Raw genomic sequence first — 20,164 nt, forward strand, 5'->3', positions numbered from 1 at the left:
TATTGCTGGTCACTGAGGAGTTCTGTGAACATAAAGAGGTTGTAGAACATTAAGGTGACTTTCACTATCGTATTGTGTGTTTCATTAATTATGATATAGGGTCACACCATTGCCCTTTAATGAAAAAAAACATTTTTGGCGTTGAGCTCCTGCCTACGAATGAGTAAGCTTGCAAATTCATAGAATGCAGAATCTATAGTGCAAAATTGTAATTCTGCTCTGACACCTACTTTCATTCTATCTGATGGCTCTAGCACACTTAACTCACCTGTAATACGTTATTACAGTTAAACGACTATCTCATTTTCTTATTACATTCCTCCTCATTTTCTTATTACAAACACTCCTGGCGACCTTTTTATGAGCTATGAAGCAGAACTATATAATGCACAGAAAACCGTAGACATCACCAACCTATCACAAGAAACCGAGAGGCACGTACTACATTCGAGCTACAGGGTAGTTTTTCCATGGCCGCAAATATCTTACCGTTCATTAAATCTGAATAGTAGTCGGATATCACACACACTTTAAATAGGAACTACAAACTCCATGCAGAAGGAAACGATATTTTGGAAAACTCTCTGAAAAACAGACCGTTTCAATTTCTTGAGGACTATGCTAATAATACGATCGATTCCACTGATGACTTCATTTATGCAGACACTCTGTCGTTGATCAAACTACACACTGTACCTCACGGTTGGGTAATCGTCATGGAATGCAGGGCACACAGCTTACTCACTGGTACAACAGTGCATATATGCACAAATTAATTGCGGTGTCAACTACGGTGAGAAATTCATGAAGTCACACAATTTCCGAACGGCACAACAGCACAGAATTATCCTCATGGTCCAAGGTATAGAATACATGTCTATCCATACACTACTTGCCGCCTATACTTTATTATGTTGCTCCCACGGGAAGTTGACAGGAGTTGGGAAGAAATTGTTGAAGGAACTAGCACGAAGCTCTGAGCAGCAGAAAATGTATCCTTATTACCACAATACACAGAGCATTCAGGCTGAAAGCATGAAATGATGGAAACCTACTAACCACCACAACCGAAGATTTTGCAGGAAGGGGTGAGGGGGTAGTAAAAGTTGCAAGTTAAGAGACACCTATGCGGAGGTAGGAGAAACAGGAGAAGGAGGTAAATTGACAACTATTCAAATGCAGAATTCGAGGCTACAGGGGATAAATCTCCGGCAAGATGCCACACAAAATGATTACAAATGTGGATTTCCAGAGGAATTAATTATTCTACGTCACTTTCACATAAAAATCCATCTACGTGACCAAGAAACTATGCCTTTAAACTGTAACAAAGAAAAAGACTATTCCCTGTAGTTTCTGGAGAAAAATAAATTTATGAAATCGTTTTTTTGTAAATCAGGTTTAACTATTCCAGGTAGCCAACGTCTCAGAAGTGTGGAACTCCTGTTTATGTTGGATTAGTTGTCTGTTGCTATTTCAAAGCATGTTCAATATGTGCCCATAACTTAAACCTTCGCTGCCGCCAATGAGAGTGAAGCTCATGTCACCAAACAGAATGAAGCATACAGGGCTAGCTGCAGAAAGCCAGAGAGATGTGCACTGCATCGTGGGGTATGTGAACGATACTGAGATGGCATTCGTCTTCAAGTATGGAGGAAGAATGAACGCAAAGCGAGTGCAAACTGCCAAAGTTTCAATCACTATATTAAAACTGTGTTGAAGAAAAATAAAAACACACACAGTGAGTGCACGCATGGAATCTTTTTTGCAACCAAGGCCCCATGTTCCAAGTGCCTTCAGGCTCTGTGCTGCTCCTGCTAGCATCAACAAAGACTCCGGAGCAGAAGGGCATCTTGGTTCTAAATATTAAGCAAGTCCCATCCCATTCCACTCATTTAACACCGATTTAAGCCCATTTCCGGTTCTGAAAGGCCACAATACTAGCACGAAAAAGGTACATATAATTATCATAAGTGGCAAACTTTACAGTTTTTAGCCTAGAAAAATTATATGATTATAACTACCCTAGTACATAGCTGTACTTTCCTTGACTTCAAATGCAGTAGATTAGAGACTTTATATTTTTTTTCCTGGTCCATAAAATCCGATGGATCTGTTTCGACAACTTATTCTCCGATGTACACCATTCCAAGAAGTAACAGACATTACAACAGTCCGAATCACAACAGGCTATATAAACATTGTCAATTAGGAACAAGCATCGCGGCACCTGTGCTCCACATCCGGGCCGGGGAGTACTCTGCCGGCCTGCGACCAGGAAGTCAGGCAGGCCGGCGCGACAACAGGAAGTAGGAGGGCGGGAGCCTACCCCGCCTCCCACGGAAGAGCCGCGATTGGAGCCGTGCACCGGAGCAGGCAGGAGCCTACCCTGCGCCCCGGTGCCTAACGAGGGAAGACGAGTCCTGCTGCCGGGCCCTGCAGCTGAGGAGAGCCGGTGAGTGCGTTGCTGAGCTGCGGGCGGGGGGGGGGGGAAGCATGTACGCGCGCGTTGCTGAGCTGCGGGCGGGGGGGGGGAAGCATGTACGCGCGCGCGCGTGCGGGTGGGGGCTGCCTATATGTGAAGCGCTCTGATACCTGATTCGGTTCGGGGCTGGAAAAATTAAAAATAAAAATAAATGGCTGTTACTCTGCGCATGCGCGGGTGAGACGCGCGCTCCCGCGGTGAAAACCGCCAAGGAAACGCTCGTCCACATCGGTGTCCACATTCCCATTAATGGGCAACAATAGTAGTCGAGCAGACACTCCGTCTGCTCGACCTAAAAAGCCCTCACTGGACCCGTCTAAGCCTGAAAGTTACCGTCCCATCTCGTTGCTACCCTGGCTGGCAAAGATCACAGAGGCCCATGTCAACTTGGCCCTGTCTGAACATCTTGTCCGGACCAATGCCCTCGACCCCACACAAAACGGCTTCCGTGCTGGTCACAGCACGGAGACCGCGTTACTTGTGATGGTGGAACATCTCCGTGCAAGGCTGGACGCTGGTCAAACGGCGGCGCTTATACTGTTAGACCTTAGCGCCGCCTTTGACACGGTATCTCACAGCATCCTCCTGCATTGGCTTGAGGAGTATGGTATTGGCGGCCAGGCGTTGCAATGGTTCCGCTCCTTTCTCGATGACCGCTCCTTCTGTGTTGCCATCTCTCCCTTCAAGTCCAAAATCCAACCGCTGGCCATGGGTGTTCCGCAGGGGTCCTCGCTGAGTCCCACGTTGTTCAATCTTTACGTGAGACCGCTGGCTGATGTCGCTAGGCAGTGGGGCCTAACCTTGGTCTCATATGCCGACGACACACAGCTGGCGGTTACTCTCAGCGGGGACACGGAGACTGAGGCCCCTAGGTTTCAGTCTGGACTGAAGGCGGTGGCCAGCTGGTTGACAGGTAACTGTCTCCAGCTAAATGCCACTAAAACAGAGGTGATGGTTGTCGGTAAGGGAGTGGAGCTGTGGGGTGACCAATGGTGGCCTTCAGAGCTGGGACCCACTCCGACCCCGGTGTCGGAGGTGAAAAATCTGGGGGTCTGGCTGGATGCGGGCCTCACCTTTGTAGGGCACACCAAAAAAACTGCTGCCTGCTGCTTTGGTCTGTTAAGAGGCTTGAGACCCGTTCTCAAGTTCTTCGATGCCCCGACCAGGCAGCTGATGATCCAGGCAACTATCATCTCTCGCCTGGATTATGCTAGCTCTCTTCTGGCCGGGGCCAACCAGGCCGAGTTAACTCGCCTGCAGCGGGTTCAGAATGCTGCGGCTAGGGCGATTGTCGGCCTGCCCAGATTCTGTTCGGTGACAAATGTTCTGCGCTCCCTACATTGGCTTCCTGTAAGGAAGCGCATCCTCTTTAAGGTTCTGTGCCTTGCTTTTAAGATCTTGAGAGGTATAGGCCCGGAAATTTTATCCAGCTGTCTTTCCTTTTATGTTCCCACCCGTACCCTCCGTTCCCAGGGGTTGGCCCTTGCTGTGGTCCCCAGATTCAGACTTAGTCGTATGGGCGGCCGCTCGTTTAGTGTAAAAGCTGCATCAGCTTGGAACTCCCTCCCTGTGGAAATTCGCTTGTTGGAGGACCTTTTGACCTTCCGGAGGGCTATAAAAACATTCCTGTTTTAAGCTGCTTCTTCCGTATTTTCATTTTCTTGTTGTGTTATGTTCTACCTTGTCTCTGCGCCGGGACGCTCCTTTGCTGGAGTATCTGCGCGCATAATAAATTAATATAACATAACATAACCTAACTATAACATCACTTTAAGCATAATTTTTTTCAGCGCTTTTAAAAAAAAATAATTATATTCTAAATTGTCTGAGCTCCCAACCCTCAGTGAGTTCCCAGCCCTTGCTGCACAAGGCCTCAGGCTGCATGCAGTGTGGATTGCCTGCAGGGTCTGGCCTTACGGATATGCCCTGTGCCCAACACTCCACTGGCACCAATCCGTGCTGCGCATGACCATTGGCCATGCAGAGGTGTTGGCCACACCAACTCCTCAGAAGGCAGCCAAAGCCCACCCCGGACGATGTGCAGGTGGGGTTGCCCACTGGGCCAGCATCCAGTCTTCTGCAGGCTCGCCCCTCTGTCTACGCCGAAGCGCCAATGCGCACAAAGATTGCCTACCAAAATATTTTTACTCTTAAAATTAGGCAGATGTTATGCAGCTGAGAAGATGGTTAGGGTGAGTGAAGGAATGTGGAAAGGGCATGCTGAACTAATGCAGGATTCTACCTCTTCAACTATTTTAGTTCCTTTAAAAATACATTATATCTCAATTTACTCACATTTGTAACCCGCTGGTTTTATGTCTTCATTATCATCTCAATGCTCATTTACTGCAACCTGTTACCCTAGAAAGGCTTCAAATTCAGCAGCTCCTATGCCAACAAAATGGCATACAAGAGAGCCTCACGTTTGTCTTGAATATTAGATATTAGTCCCTCTAGGTGTTCTTTAGAACTCTGTAGTGAACCTGTAGTTGATCATGAGGGAGTTAATTGACAGACTGCTACGGGTGTTGGAAGTACGTTTCACTCTGCATGTCAGAATGTTGTACTGACATGGATGAGAAAGATATTTGAGAACTCACCGAAAATATGTCCTGATTTTTGCTTTGTTGAGGATGAACCATATTTTTTATGACACAAAGAAACTAATTTGTCCACTTACTGCAGTATCATCTGCATGAAATGCTTGTAGTTTTACAACTTTGATTCCCTCAAGATGGCATTCAGGTGTGCAGCACTTTTGTTAGCGCTCTAGTTTGTCAATATAACACTATGTTGACGCGGCAATAGACCACTAGGGAAGTCAACTAACAGGCTGATTCTGGTGCTGCAAGAACATGTTCTACTCAGCATACCAGACATTGCACTCACATGGCCGAGGATATATATAGTGTGAACTTACTAAAAACGTGTTCTCTTTTTAGCTTCTGGAATCTATTGGAGAATCAAGAGAAACTATTCTTTTCTCTCACAGGTGGTTCATCCAATACTAGCAGAGGATCAGCATTTTTCACACTATAAAATTACATTTGCACACACCACAATTTCTAAAATGAGTATGGCACCAGCAACAAATGATTTACATTTTGCCGTACAACTGCTATCACCCATTATATGTGCTCCATTTTGTGACCTTCAATACTTGGAATTTACTACATTGCATCTCAATGGGAACCATGTCCCAGAGTCATGTAATGTCTGCTACCGCACGTTGTCCCTGTTGTGCCCAGCCAATCAGGATTAACCAATCAGAGCACAGCTGAACACCAACAATCCAAATATCACTACCTTTTTTCTCGTGGTTGACCACTTCATGCCAACCGGGCACCCTTTTAAATGTGAATTTCTTGAAAACCATTGAACAAATTTACACAAGCGAACTTTCTGAGTAAAGTGAGTACAATTCTATCATTCCACTATAGGTGGTGCAAGTCCGTTCAGGTTTTTTCTCCTGTATCAGAGACCAGACTTTTATATGCAAATTAAAATGGAAAATCAATGTTTGGGACCACCCCCTGCCCTGGCGCCCCGCCCAGCCCCCTTGCCCCACCCCCCTTTTTTCTTGGCCCTTGCAAGTTTCACTGAAGGATATAAAGTGGATAAAATGTTTTTTTTTTTTAAGTTCTATTCAGATTTGTCAAACAGCATCAAAGTTATTAACAAAACAAATATGCCTTCTCTAGCGGAAGTCTAACCTAACTAATAACTATATATTCTTGTAACAAGGGGTGTGCAGGTTTAAAATTCCACCAGCACAACAGTCAGACTTTGCTCAGTTCTACGTTTGTGAATTCCACACAACTTCAATTGTGAGTTAAGTTTTCCTATTAGAAAAATGTTTTTGCTGCCTAATTTTCCAACAGACCTGTTTTTGTTTGCAAGAGACTTTATGCAAAAAAGGTATTTTTTTGCTCTCATGAAAGCTACTACTTGTTTTTTTTTCATTATACCTTCCTGGGGTTCAAAAACTCTCTAGCTATAAATACAACTGCAAAATGAACGATTTCATACAAACACTAAGGCACAAGCCTTGTACGGTAAATCTAATCAGAACGTTGCCAAAAGTAATAGCAAAATTTACATCACCCATCTGTACACAGACCCTTATTGAAGAATCTTGCGAACAAATTAAGTCTCAAGCAAAAGTTGTGGGCAAATTCACTGAGAAAAGACAACGGCATTTTGTACAGGGCTGGCCATCGGCTGAACAGTTACAACAACTTTGCCAAATCTGTATTTCATGGATGCTTTCATTTCCCTACAAATACATCTTGAAATTCTGAAGAAATTTTCACCAAGCTGGGCTGAGATAAATAGTCTAACACATTATGTATATGAAAAGTGTGCTATTATTATTGCCACTTCCTCGCTGTTTTGATCTATTATAAACAAGACAACAAGTTATGTGTCAAAAGAGGACCAACTGTAGGGTTTGCTAAATTATGTGACAAGTAAATGCAACGTGCGGGTCTGGGTCGGCAAATGATATGGCAAATGTCGTTAAAGGCAAATTAATTAAGACATTCAGTGATATTATCGAGTAGCTATTTTTAATGTTAACATTTGAATACAATGATACAAAGCTGAATCCATCGTACACATTGCTGATAAAAGAAAACTATGCACATTCTACACATGCCATTCGAAGTATCATTCATCAATAATCATTCATTTGATCCTGCATGGAAGAGCTGGAATGCCATTTTAATATCTGTGTAAAACATATACAACGTTGCACTTAGCAGAAAATAAGCCTAAGTGTATACACTTTCTGTTATAAAAGGTGATCCTCATTTATTTCGCACATCTCACTTATGTTTTAAAAGTTGCTTTAGTTTCACATAAATAGAGCCTCTGGAAGCTTCTTTAAAACAGTACAGTATGTTTAATAATGGTACGAGTTTCACCAAAAAGTACTTTAGGAGTCAAGGCATATCAGAATACAAAGAAATTCAACATAACTTGGATTTCGTATGAAGTCCACTGTTGAAATTACTGCTTCTTTAGAGAATGAGGTCTGTGATGTGAACATGAATTTTTGTAAAAAGCGAAACAAACAAAAAAATCTTCATGAAGGCACATTTTTTCATTCTGTGCTGTGAAATTTAAATTTAAGTATTTACGGCTTAGGTGTCCAACTTCAAGCAAAAGTCTCTCCCATAGTGTATCAAAGGGGGCTGTTTACACGGTCTGGGCAACATTATCATCATTATAAATGTCTGTTTTTCAGCAATCAACAACGGGTGGTGACTAGTTAATTTCTGCAAATCATCTGTTAATACCCTGTGTGCAACAAATTCACTAACGTGTGATCTGTTTGAGAGTGAAAGATGTTTTGTGAAACTCTGCAATTCATGAATTTGATGTGGCTTATATAGAGTGTTTGAGTTCATATTGATGCATAAAACACCACAAAATTGCATATTTCCAGTGGTTCTTGTAATTAAATTGATTCTTGCAGATACAGCTTTTTGCCAGCCTTCAGAGTTGGCAAGTGTACTCATGTCCAGTGTGGCACCAAAAGTAAAATGTGACGTTTTAGCCAACGGCATTTGGTATTGTTCTGAATTACGATCAGCACTTATAACTGGAAAGATGACAAGTGCCATAATGCAAACTCCTGCTAGCTAAAAAGATTGGTTGATGGTACCTCACAGGACATGGCAACGCATTGAAGCATCATTTGCCCAAAGCATCTCAAATTCTCTGGAACACCAATTAGAGGTTCCACTTGGGTTAAGTGGGTGTCTTTACCTAAAGAAAAAACTTTGTCAAAGTTTTTTTACAAATTGGAGGTTGTCTCACAGAGTGTTCCACCGTCATGGCCTCTGTGTTTTTATGCGTAAGGGAAGGAGACAGAAATCATACAAAAATCTCCAGCCCGAATAATTTCATTTCTATCACGCATACTTCGACACACCTCCTCTAACTTTCAGTGTGACAAAGTTTATTCCTCCATATAAAGTATGACACATTGGAACTGACTTTTCAGCTAGCTTCTTCGAGGCAATAACAATCAAACTCCGTATTCGCAAAGGATGCACTATGCTGAAAAACTCTTTTCACCATATGGTCTCACCATAATGGGAGACAGACAATAACATGTGGTGAAAAGCACCAATGGTGCAGTAAACAAACTGTAATAAATAAGAAAAAGAACAGGCAGGAGACACAACTGAACATTCTTCAATATTTAGCCTATGCAGCCAGGCCCTCAAATCACCAAATAGTTTCTGACAACATGTTTTTCAATGAAACAACACTCATTACAGAAAATAGGCAGTTTCGTCATAGACGACCAAGTCAATAAGATCTCAAATTCAAGCCAATCCTTTGCAAACTATTACAATCTCCATTAATAAACGAAAGAGGGCAAACTTTTAATTTCAATGTGACCAATTGAGCGAAGAAAAGTAAAGTCCGAAATAAAAATATAAACATCAAACATCAATTTATTCATAAAGTAACATTCCATTGCAGATAGTTCAGGCACCACAATAGCACTGAAATAAGCAAAACATTCTGTGTTGAAAATTCAGTCCTACTGTTTCTAATGTACATCTACCAATGTTCATTTGTAAAACCTTCTGCAAAGCTATCTTGATCTTCACTGTAGGCATCATAATACTTCAATAGTCAATGCTAAAATGCACTATATACTGATTTATAAACTGGATTTAATTTTTGTATGCAGTATATTTAACGGTTACATTTGCTTACATTGTGGATGTTAAACTGGACACTGCGGTGCAGACCCATATCCTAGTTATCATCTAATATTCTAGTACATTCATCTATTAAAACAATTCAGTGGATAGGCACAATTTGTATCGTCTAAATATCAATTACATTTTCCCATTTCTTCACTCCTCTTAATGATATCTGTAGGATTTAAGTATGCAATTTACCTGTGTATATCAATGTATTGGAAACAGGTAAATATCTCACCATTTCTGAATTGCAGGCAGTGGGTTATAAAATATTATACATTGGTATGAGTTTGACAAATATAAGTCATGCATATGTTGCATTTTTTATTATTAATATACTTATATTTATTACAACTGTTTTCAATTGTCTATCATGTTTAATATATGTATTGTTTAAAAAAAAAATCTTATACTAAATGACAACAAGCTCACCAACATGAAGGGCCTACATCTAGGGTATGATTCTTGCTTCTGGTGACTGCTGCAGGATGTTGCATTCTCAGAGTGAGCAGAAATGGGGCCCCACTTGCATAACGTTCCAGACTTTTTCCCTATACAGGGACCCAGGGCTTTGCCAAGATGGAGGCAAGAAAATCCAATCAACTTTTAAAACTGAATGCATGTGCTATTGGAGCCAGAAGAGGGGATAATAAAGGCTCCAGGGGACACCGATGAAAGAGACAGATGTAGTGAAAATGTTGGGCGTCAATGTAACTGTATGCCTACACGCAACCTGAAAGCAGTATGTCAGCTCCGGCACGTCACCTTCCATTCCAGTTTTCTATGAGTCGAGTTCTCGAAGGGATATCTTTAATGAAATAAATCTGTGACTCAGCAAAAAAGCTACAGCAGTACAACTAAGTTTGCCTGTCACAGGAGAGCAGGCAAGGGCTTGAAGGTTAGACAACAGACAGAGTACATCTTTTCTCTTACCTGGGAGTTTTCTTGTGAGTCCCTCACCACTCCCCAAAGTGGACTTCTGCTTCCTCAGGAGCCTCACATCACAAGATCTCCCACCTTCAGAGCAAGGAAAGAAAGCAAGAAGAGTGGGTCAAATAGGGCTTTCTCTGGAGCAGAGTGTACTACATTTTTCTATTGATACTTATTACATGTATAACCCAACAAAAATCCTTTACATGTATTGAAGCACACGGTACATCAGACTAAAACAGAAAACATGACTGCAATAGAGAGCAGGTTCATTGGGAGATCAAGTAAAGGGAGGCTGCAAACAGAGAAAACCCATAATATCGGCCTTGAGTTGAGGGTTGAGATGTCTTGGGGAGCCATCTGACTGACCGAGGTTCTATCTGAGGACATCTGTGAGGGTTCTGTTGGTGGAGTGGCTGTGAGGTTAAAGAGTTGGATATTTCCGGGAAGAGGTGCCAGTAGGACGCTGAACGATCTACTACAGGAAACCTGGGAGCAATGATCTGGTGAAGGGGTTCAGATCAGAGGTGGGTGCAGGAATAGAAGAAGCTGGTTTGGTTGAGGTAAGATGGACAATGCCACAGAAAAAAGAGTAGTCTTTGGCACAGCTGTAGATCTACATTTAATGTCCCACTGCACTGAAACAAATGCCTTCACAAATGACTTTGTAAACATGCTAGTCTTTGCAGGTTTTAAAATGGCAGGAATAAGTAGCAAAAAGGACTGTTTTTGGTCTAGAATGTATATGGCAGATACATAAATGAATGTGATAAACAGTGTGATGATTGAGTGCACTTTTCAGACGTAAATAGTCTCTCATATATTCCAATGGAAACATTTACTAGAAGAAGGAATAATATATCAAGCAGCCAATAGCATGAGGTGAGAGAGTAATACAACTCTAAGTAAGTGCCGCCAAAAACATATCTGTGTATATGTTAAAGTAGTGTTCCCCCCCCCCCCCCCCCCCCAAAAAAAAATGTTGGCAGCCTATTCTTGGTGAGTCATGATAGACCAAGCAATAAATAAAAACAGCCTTCAAATTCTGTATTTATCTAGTCCTATTTGCTGCACTTCAAATGCAGCGATTACTTCTCAGGCTATGTCTTCCGACAAATTGCTTCTTTTTTTAACATGGGGATTGGTGTTTACTAAGTCCTCACACTTTGCAGTCAGAGTTAGAAAATTAAAGTAAATTATGTGGCAATCTTGCTGGCGTACAAGGAGTGTGAAAGGAAAGGCTGCAGGATGTCATTTTTTTTTATAACGCAACAAAATGCAAATAACTGTAATCAAACTATGCACATTTAGCACTTAAGAAAGCCAAAATAAAGCACAAATTGTTTGTAATTCTGAACTGTGATGGAAACAAATTTTATTAGGCACAAAATAAATCACAACATTTTACTTGGTGCTGCACAAATGATAAATGTTCACTGAAACCCGGATTCCACACATCATTTGTGTGCAATATACTTTTATCCGTAAAACTGTGTGTCGGTGCCAATTTAGTGGTAATTTCAATGGAAATCGTGCAGTCTGTAAATGACAGTGCCATGTGTTTCCCAAAGTTACCTACAATTGAACTGCAGAAAAAAAGGGATCGCAATGAAAAATGCCCTAGCTCCCCTTCAATTAAGATTAACATCCCATACAACTGATGAATCCCGCTGTTATACGCCCGACACCCCAAGTATTTTTTTATTTTTTATTTAACACCTTGGACGCTCATGACGAGCTGAGCTCGTCATGAGCCACGGCGCTCCGGTGCTCATGACGAGCTCAGCTCTTCATGGCCCGTGGAACGCTCAGGTGCGGGGATAATTCCCCTGCTATGCTGAGCGTTCCACAGGAGGCAATACACCGGTGACGAGCTGTGCTAGTCATGAGCACAGGAGCGCCGTAGCTCATGACGAGCTGAACTCGTCATGAGCATGGGGGGCGCTGTACGCGCCCCCCTCCCCCCCAGCACAGCGGGGGAATAACCCCGGCAGCGAAGGGGTTAATGAGTTTTATATAGCGCTGGCTAGACCCGTAGGTATCAGAGCCCTTTACATTCAGTTACACAATGTTACAGAAAATGATAACAAGTAGTCTGTGATAACTACAAGCGGAAAGGTAGAGCTACGTAAAACTTGCTAACTAATATCTGTATGGTCTAGCAGTGTGTTGCGTGTGTTAAAGTGGTGTGCCGGTGACTCTAGGAGGTGTTGTGGTTTGTTCCCTTGTAGAAAGAGAGCAATGATTATTAGTTGGTGGCAACTGCTTGAATTATTCACTCGCCTACTGACATTTGTACAGTGCAAAAGACGTTAATAATAAAAAAGGTAGTATACTCCAGCTGGCAACAGGAGCAGACACTTTAGTGGCAAAGTTCTGCCTATTTGGTATACCTTACATCAAACGTGCACAGCAGTCACTTTGGCAATATGTACAGTACCAATGTACAGTACCAATGCTGTCTTTTAAAGGTACAGATTGCATGCACTCCCCTCGACGTCCTGCCCCAGCTTTGCCAGTGAAAGGCAAGTTTTCAAGGTATTCAGGCCCTAAACCCATCTCATGCTTCCAGTATATCGCTGAGCACTACTTTTGAAGGGGTCAGACATCCTTTTTTTGCTGGATTTTCTTTAATTTTAAGAATGGTTATGTTCCATCTCAGTCCCAATTTCACTTTTATCCCCAATCCTACAACTCTCTACGATAGAATCATAGTTACCTCTGGCATCTTAGCAGATAGTCTGGTTTTATTTTTTTTCCTTTTATTGAGATTTAAGTCACTCGTAGGTGTCGGACGAGAGGAAGATTCTCGACTGAATGAAAGGCATATGTGTCGAAGTCTGTCCACCAACCCATCAGTCTCAATAGACCCTACAAACGTTTTAGTGACTCACTCTTGCTAGGAGAAGACATCTGACGGCAAGACCTGAGACGGGCAGGTTCATAGAAGGTTTAGTTCAAAGCAAGTCTCATGAAAGCACATGGGCGCTCTCAGATTCTACAATAGTCTTTGCTGATTCCAGCACACAGACCAATTTCGGGTTGGAGACCTGTCACAGAGGTGGATTCTTTATTTCAGAACATACATCTCTATATTGGGAACTATACAGCACCTCAACCCTTACTTCCAGACTACTTAAACACACAGGAAGCAACAACAGGCTTATTTGCTTTGTATGCTCTCGTGAATCGTCCCCTCACAGGATGAAAGGGAACTTCCGTTTTGCAAGAATAACTATAATGTGAGAGATTCTTGCTAACGAATTAGTATTCCGTACATACTCTTGGAGTAAAGAGCATCACAACCAATTATAATTTTCGTTAAGTGGCTAATCCGGAGCAAGTTAGGAGAGGTATGATATTGTCGCGGACCACCTTGTGGTCATTGCTGCAAAACTCAGCTACTGTGTCCACAGGCCTCGAAACCCAAAGTAATGTTACGTATTTGGCAGGCGCGGTTCGTCCATTGGGGCGTGGGGGCGTAGCCCCCCCCGCCCGACGCCGCCCGCAGCTCCCTCATGACAATCATGTCAATGAATCAACATGACGTCAGACCGCCGGCCGGGCGTCATGTTGATTGATTGACATGATTGTACAGGCGGCAACACAAGTACGCATGCGTGGGGACGGAGGGTGAATTTTCACCCGTGCCCACGCATGCGCACTTGTGTTTTTGCGGCGTTGCGCATGCCCATCAGGAGCCCTAATGGGCGTGCTGCGGGCGAGAAGGTACCTGTGCCCCTGGCGCCAGGATTGGCCAGGGGCGCTGTGAGCCTGTGACGTGTGGGCAGCAGAGCCCAGAGGTGGCGCGGACCGGGACCGGCAGCAAGGTAAGAGTGTGTGTTTTTAGTGCATTACTCCAGTCGTCTCGTCTCTTCGTCTACCACGTCCCATATTTGTTACCCTCTCAGTTCAACACATCTCCCTTATTTCTTAGCTTTTTTCTCACTTGTCTTTATTATACTGTTTTTAAAGCTCCGTGCCGCCCTTCCCCTCTGCCACCTGTCTCCCCCCGCCCCGTTACTGCTCCACGCCGCTCTGAACCTGCTTGCTACTCTCTCTCTGACTATGCCTCAGCTTCTTCCTGACACTCTTCCGTCTCAATCTCTCTTTTTCTTTTGCACTCTTTGTCAGTCGCTCCCTCTCAGTGTTTCGCTTTGTCTCAATATCTGTCATACGCACTCTTTCTCTTTCAATCTGGCCTCGTCCTCTTCCTTTATTCTCTATGAATTCCTTCTCTTTTTCACACTTTCTCTGTCAGTCACTTTCCTTCTTCTCTATCTCTTACGCACTTTTCTCAACAGTCTCTGCCTCGATACAGTCTATCTACAAATATAATGTACTCTTTGAACTAAGGTAATAAAATTATAAAATGTTAACAAACGGTAGAGGCGGAATAGCATGATATATGCATTTATTATTGCATGCATGTTGGTGTATGTTTGTATGTGAATTTGTATAGTACATACCTAGGGCTTACAGGATGGCAAATACATGGGCGGTAGAAGGTTTCCAGCATAAAAAGGTAGGGGTGATGTAATATGTAAACTGGCACATCCTTCAACATCGATCCCAAAGGCTTGTTAGAGTCCATAATCTATTTTTATATGGTCATAAAAATACATGAATGATGGATGGATGCAGGGTGGGTACATTAATGATTGTTCGGTGGATGGGTGGGTGGATGGGTGCATGGATGGATGCATGCATGCATGATGGGTGGATGGATGCATGAATGATGGATGCAGGATGGGTGGGTGGATGGGTGGATGCATGAATTAATGATGTATGGATGCAGGATGGGTGGATGGATGGGTGGATGCATGAATGATGTATGGATGGATGCATGGATGCATGAATGATGTATGGATGATGCATGGATGCATGCATGATGGGTGGATGCATGATAGATGGGTGGATGAATGAATGGGTGGGTGCATGAATGAATGATGTATGGATGCAGGGTGGGTGGGTGGATGGATGGGTGGATGCATGAACGATGTATGGATGGATGCATGCATGATGGGTGGATGCATGATGGATGGATGGGTGGATGCATGAATGAATGATGTATGGATGCAGGGTGGGTGGATGGATGGGTGGATGCATGAATGATGTATGGATGGATGCAAGGTGGTTCGGGCTCGATCGCTGCGGTGCAATGTGCAAATTAGTTTACACCCCACCACTTTCAAATGTCACCAGCCGCCCCTGGTATTTGGGTTGACTTTGGGTTGGTGGGGTCCAGTATTTTTCACCTCTTGTTCCAAAGCAAGGCTACACTCAGCTGTTGTTTCAAATACTTTAGAGCATAAGTTGAGTTAGATCACCCTCCTTACAGGACACTGCATTATGTATATCCTTTGGAACACTTCAAGGCACTTCCCAAATCAAAGTCCATCGTGGGTAGAAGGCCAGCAACTGGCCAGTCTGAATAAAAGGCCTCCCCTGGATCACTGGGTATTGAAAGCAGGACCACAGGAATGACATGCATCAGGGCCCAGGGCAGAAGTCCTAAAAAAAAGAAGTGGGGGGACGCTGAGGTCACGACAGGAAGTGACGTCACAACAGGAAGTGACGTCACAAAAGGTGGCTTGCACCATCAGACTCATTGCCTCCCCTCGCCCACCCCTTAGATGCGATTGCATCAGAGAAGCCAGCGAGCGCTGAGCAGTGTTCTGAATGAGCTCCGATCTCGCCCCAGAGAGGCCAAAGAGTGAATGTGTAGCTCCATTTGTTCCAGTTATCGAGCTCCCGTTAAAATAGGTGGGGCGACACCGTCCACCCGCGTGGTACCCCGGCTCGAGCCCTGTTAGGGCCTCAGCTCTGCGCAATTAGGCATTTGTCACATAATCCACCATTTCCTGCGTAAATTGCAGATTTCTACCAAAAACAGGTTGTACTTCACACCTTTCAAGTTAGTAAAAGGCTGCATGCGGGATACAGCACATCTCCTCACATTTTGCAAAAGTTAGCTTGTAACCTTTCGCCTGCTGATTTATGTATTCAGTGTTAAAGAAATAAAATTGTAGCTAATATCCACACATGGTGGACTGATGGAAGGACTTTTATCTGCACCCAGAACAAAACCCCATCATGTCTGAAGTCCAATTCAAACAGAGCAGAAAGACTGCCTTTTCCTTCTCTTGAGAAGGATTTGTTTCACTATTCATGCAAATCCACATTTTCATCAGATATTCTCTTATCAGCAATTATTTTAAGATGGCACTCAAAGCTTGAAAGAGTTCCATTTTGTATCCATTTCTAGAGTAATATTTTGAAACCTAAAACGGACTCCACAACATAGGTTTAAAACCTACCTGGGATGCACAGAATAAAAGGGGTGCGCCTTTTAACATGTAAACACAAGTGGGTACATGGGGCTACTTTCCTTGCAGGAGCAAAAACATTATACTTCTTGTAAACCATTTCTTTGGGAGATTTGAGGATGGTCCTGTACTTCTACGCTAGAGAAACTCAATAATTGCTGGTAAATAAAATTTAGAACACAATTCCAATATCGCTTAGTAATAATCCTGCAGAATACGCTGCATGACGTTCTTTGAATTACCAAAATGCGGCATAGTGCTTTCTTAGCTGCATAATTTAGTCAAGCTCAACCCTGAACGCACCACTCAGATACAGACTGATCAGCGCCCACGGATCAGCAAGATATCATTAAACTGCTGCACACCCACTGCCTAGATACAGTCAAATCAATAAACGCCCATAAAAGCAGCACACCCAGACACTATACACCTCAGTGGTTGCATAATTTAATCCTCTTTTGCCACATAATTCAGGTGAGCCAAGCCATACTTCCTGAGGCACCACTTTTTAGCATCTCTACCAAGTCTGCATGTTTTGAAGCTTGATTCAGTTGCTCGTGGTTTTCATGGGTAAATGCCCTTGTTTTAATTTGTTATGTTTAGCTTCATTGACAATCCCTCGATTTTGGTGTTTTTCACACTGAAAGAGCTAGTGTTGGAATTCCTGTTCCCTTTGGAGGCCTGTTACCAGTGAAACAGAACCATCATTGATGCCAGCCCACACTGCTGCAATACACTCGATATGGAACTTTCTGAAAAAAACATTGCGCGACTGCAGACGCCGCGCCAGGATTGTGGCTACAGCCGGTCCAATGACGTACACCGCTCCAGCCCTTCGGAAACTACCCCCGCCGTTGGTAGCTATGTATGCTAAAAATTACTTACAAAGACTCAGTAACTTGGTTACATTAGCAGAAACCAGACTAAAGCACAAATGCTACAGAGCTGTTGCAAGGTGCAGACATTAAAATGCGGTAATGCTCTAGAAGGCTTCCGCAGAAGGACTGCCATGCTATATTCAAATGGAAACTTAAGTTAAACCTTTCGCAAAACCTGCCAGGACAAAATTTTAAATCAACCTCAAAGGGGTGGAGGATGACTGTCCAACAGGGACTAGTGCTATCAATGAATGTCCAAATCCACACAGAGTGGACGGCCTAGTTCCTTAACTTCATGAAAAAACAAGCATTGCTAAGCTTGGGCTTCCAGGCTTTTGGCTTTACCAATGCTGGTTTTGTTTCTTCACTGCTTTTTAAATCGTTATTGTTGTATAGCTTACTGGTCTCCTTGCCAATACAAAAAAATGGTCCAAAAGCAAAAAATGGTGAAAAAGAAAAAATGCTGTCAATCACACAGAGGTTATTGAATGACTGAAGAGGTCTGACCTACTGCCCCAAAGGCAGACGAAAAATGTCAATGACCACAAAAGACCACTGAATGAAGAGGGATGGCTAAAATCCCTAATATGTTAATATATTAAATGAATAATTTTAGTAAAATCCAAAGATCTGGGCTAACTCTAGACAGAACACTGAAAATCACCAGTTCTAAAAAGACAAACTCACAATCTGCTTGTAGAATTAGTTCAAGCTTTCCTAATATTTCAGGCCCATTAAACAGCTACCAATTTAGGAAAGAGTGTCTAATGTTGCAAATCGGTCCCCTTTTCGCACATTTTTAGTTATGCATCTTTCTTGTATTTTTGTTGTTGTTGAAAAAATGCTTGTTACACAAGAAGTCACTGTCAGGCTCAAAACATACATGAATAAAAATAATGACAACAAGATGAAATAAAGATTACTGCCCAACAGCTATAAGGAGCACTTATTTTACAGTTATTTTCGGTCGAAAATTAAACCGATCACAACCGCACCATGAAAAGCTGTCTCAAAAAGAACAGTCCTTGGGTTGTCCCTAGGCAGCACAGGGGCTGCAAATGCAAGACTTTACAGGAGCTACTAGGCCCCAAGAACCAAAGTTGGTATAATCACACATAATTAAATCTGTGTAAGATCGAAAATCGCCCTTTTATATGAGACTAATGACATGCATTTCATAGGCACAGAATACATTTTTTAAAAAAGGTTGTGAGCCACCCCACCACCCCCAAAGACCCAACCCAAATAATGGCATGATTTCTTTCCTATTTTTTTGTAACTTAGTTAATTTATTTATTTATTTATGTAAACTTATAAGGCGCACAGCTACCCGCAGGGATAGATTGAAGAAGAAGGAACTGCCGGGCATCAGTAAGTGGAGCTACCAAGAAACTGTTCAATATTATTGCTGGAAAAGCCAAGTTTTTAAACCCTTGCGAAACCGAAGAAGATCAGTTTCCAATTTCAGCCTCACAGGCAGAGCATTCCAGGATTTGGTGCCTAAATGGGAAAAAGAGCGGCCACCCATCTTCACCAGCCTAAATCTAGGAACTACAAAATCTCCTTTTCCTGCGGATCTCAGGATCTCATGGTTGGCACTCCTAGTGATTTAAAGCATGCAGTCCAACACAGATGCCTTAATCACCAGCTGAGGCTCACCAAGAACACAAGTATCTCAACAGTGGCCAAGTGACACCAAAGGTGAAGCAGCAGTGGCTCATAGAGTGCACAGAGGTCTCAGAAACGACCCATCAAATTCTCACAAACCAATGAAATGAACCAATGACAACCTGCAAGTGCCAATGTCAGGCATTTAAGAGCCAGCAAATGTCAGCAGCGGGCTATGGATGACCCACTACAGCCAGCAGAGACCCATCAAGACCTCACAAGAGCCAGCCATGGCTCAAGCAGTCCCAACGTACCGAACAATGGCCGCTATAGAGAACCGACGAGCACACACAGCTATCCCTTTACGGTCCTACAAGGGCCATACTGACTCAGTGAGTACCAGCAGTGATTTACATGGAACCTTACTAGTGCTAGGAGCACCTCATTCACGTAAATGTGCCAGCAACAACCCACTAAGACCCACTGAACCTATGCAGTTCTTCTGTGAACTCCTAATAGGGCCAGAAGAAGTCTATCGAAAGCCCAGGAGAGCCGCCACATGTAATCTCGAGCCCGAACACTAGTGTGCACATAGTGGATCACAGCTAAGGCCCTCTCTCCTACTTCAGTTCCAGCCGGAGAAAACAGTCTGTGTCGGAAATGTAGAACAAATCCCAGAGTAACACGAGTGAAATGAATGTATGTAGACTGGGAAAAACTCAAGCACACCAGTCACCCCGAGCACAATCAAACAAACTTGCAGACAGAAGAGCAGCATAATTCCCCAGCGCAGGTGCCCCAGAAACACAGTGTTATTTCTGTGCAATTTTCCTGTCAGGGTACAAAAAATTCGACTGTCAATTACCCCTCGAAAATATCCCCCTTACCAGGACTAATATGTCCCCTCGTCCTCAATTACTATCAAATTGACGGCATATGTTATTGATAGTCTATATCCTTTCTGCTTATGCAAGATAACAAAATTACCCTCCTCGTACATTAATATTTTCCACACAGGGGGCTTGTCAGTATCCCATGGTAAAGATGGTTTTTCTACACTGTTCTCCTATTGCCCACGACAGCTAATGCCGTGCTCTAGTTGGGTACACAAGAGAAAGAAAGAATATAACGAAAAATTAAAAAATATATTGCGAAAGAAATAAATGTGATTTTAAAAAAAAGGAATGGAGAAACTTAATTCATGAG

The 20,164-nt window shown here is 43.0% G+C and overlaps 1 protein-coding gene across 6 annotated transcripts in view; it reads right to left on the reverse strand.

Annotated features, from left to right (window-relative positions):
* ZMIZ1 (zinc finger MIZ-type containing 1) overlaps nt 1-20,164 on the reverse strand; it is a 514,453-nt gene that overhangs the window by 283,031 nt on the left and 211,258 nt on the right. For all 6 annotated transcript variants that reach the window (XM_078642955.1, XM_078642957.1, XM_078642953.1 and 3 more), the window contains one exon: nt 10,147-10,230. The gene's annotated coding sequence lies outside the window, so the exon portion shown is untranslated. The remainder of the gene's footprint in view (nt 1-10,146; nt 10,231-20,164) is intronic.

This window comes from Lissotriton helveticus, chromosome 5_1, assembly GCF_964261635.1.
Source record: "Lissotriton helveticus chromosome 5_1, aLisHel1.1, whole genome shotgun sequence".
Taxonomy (NCBI): domain Eukaryota; kingdom Metazoa; phylum Chordata; class Amphibia; order Caudata; family Salamandridae; genus Lissotriton; species Lissotriton helveticus.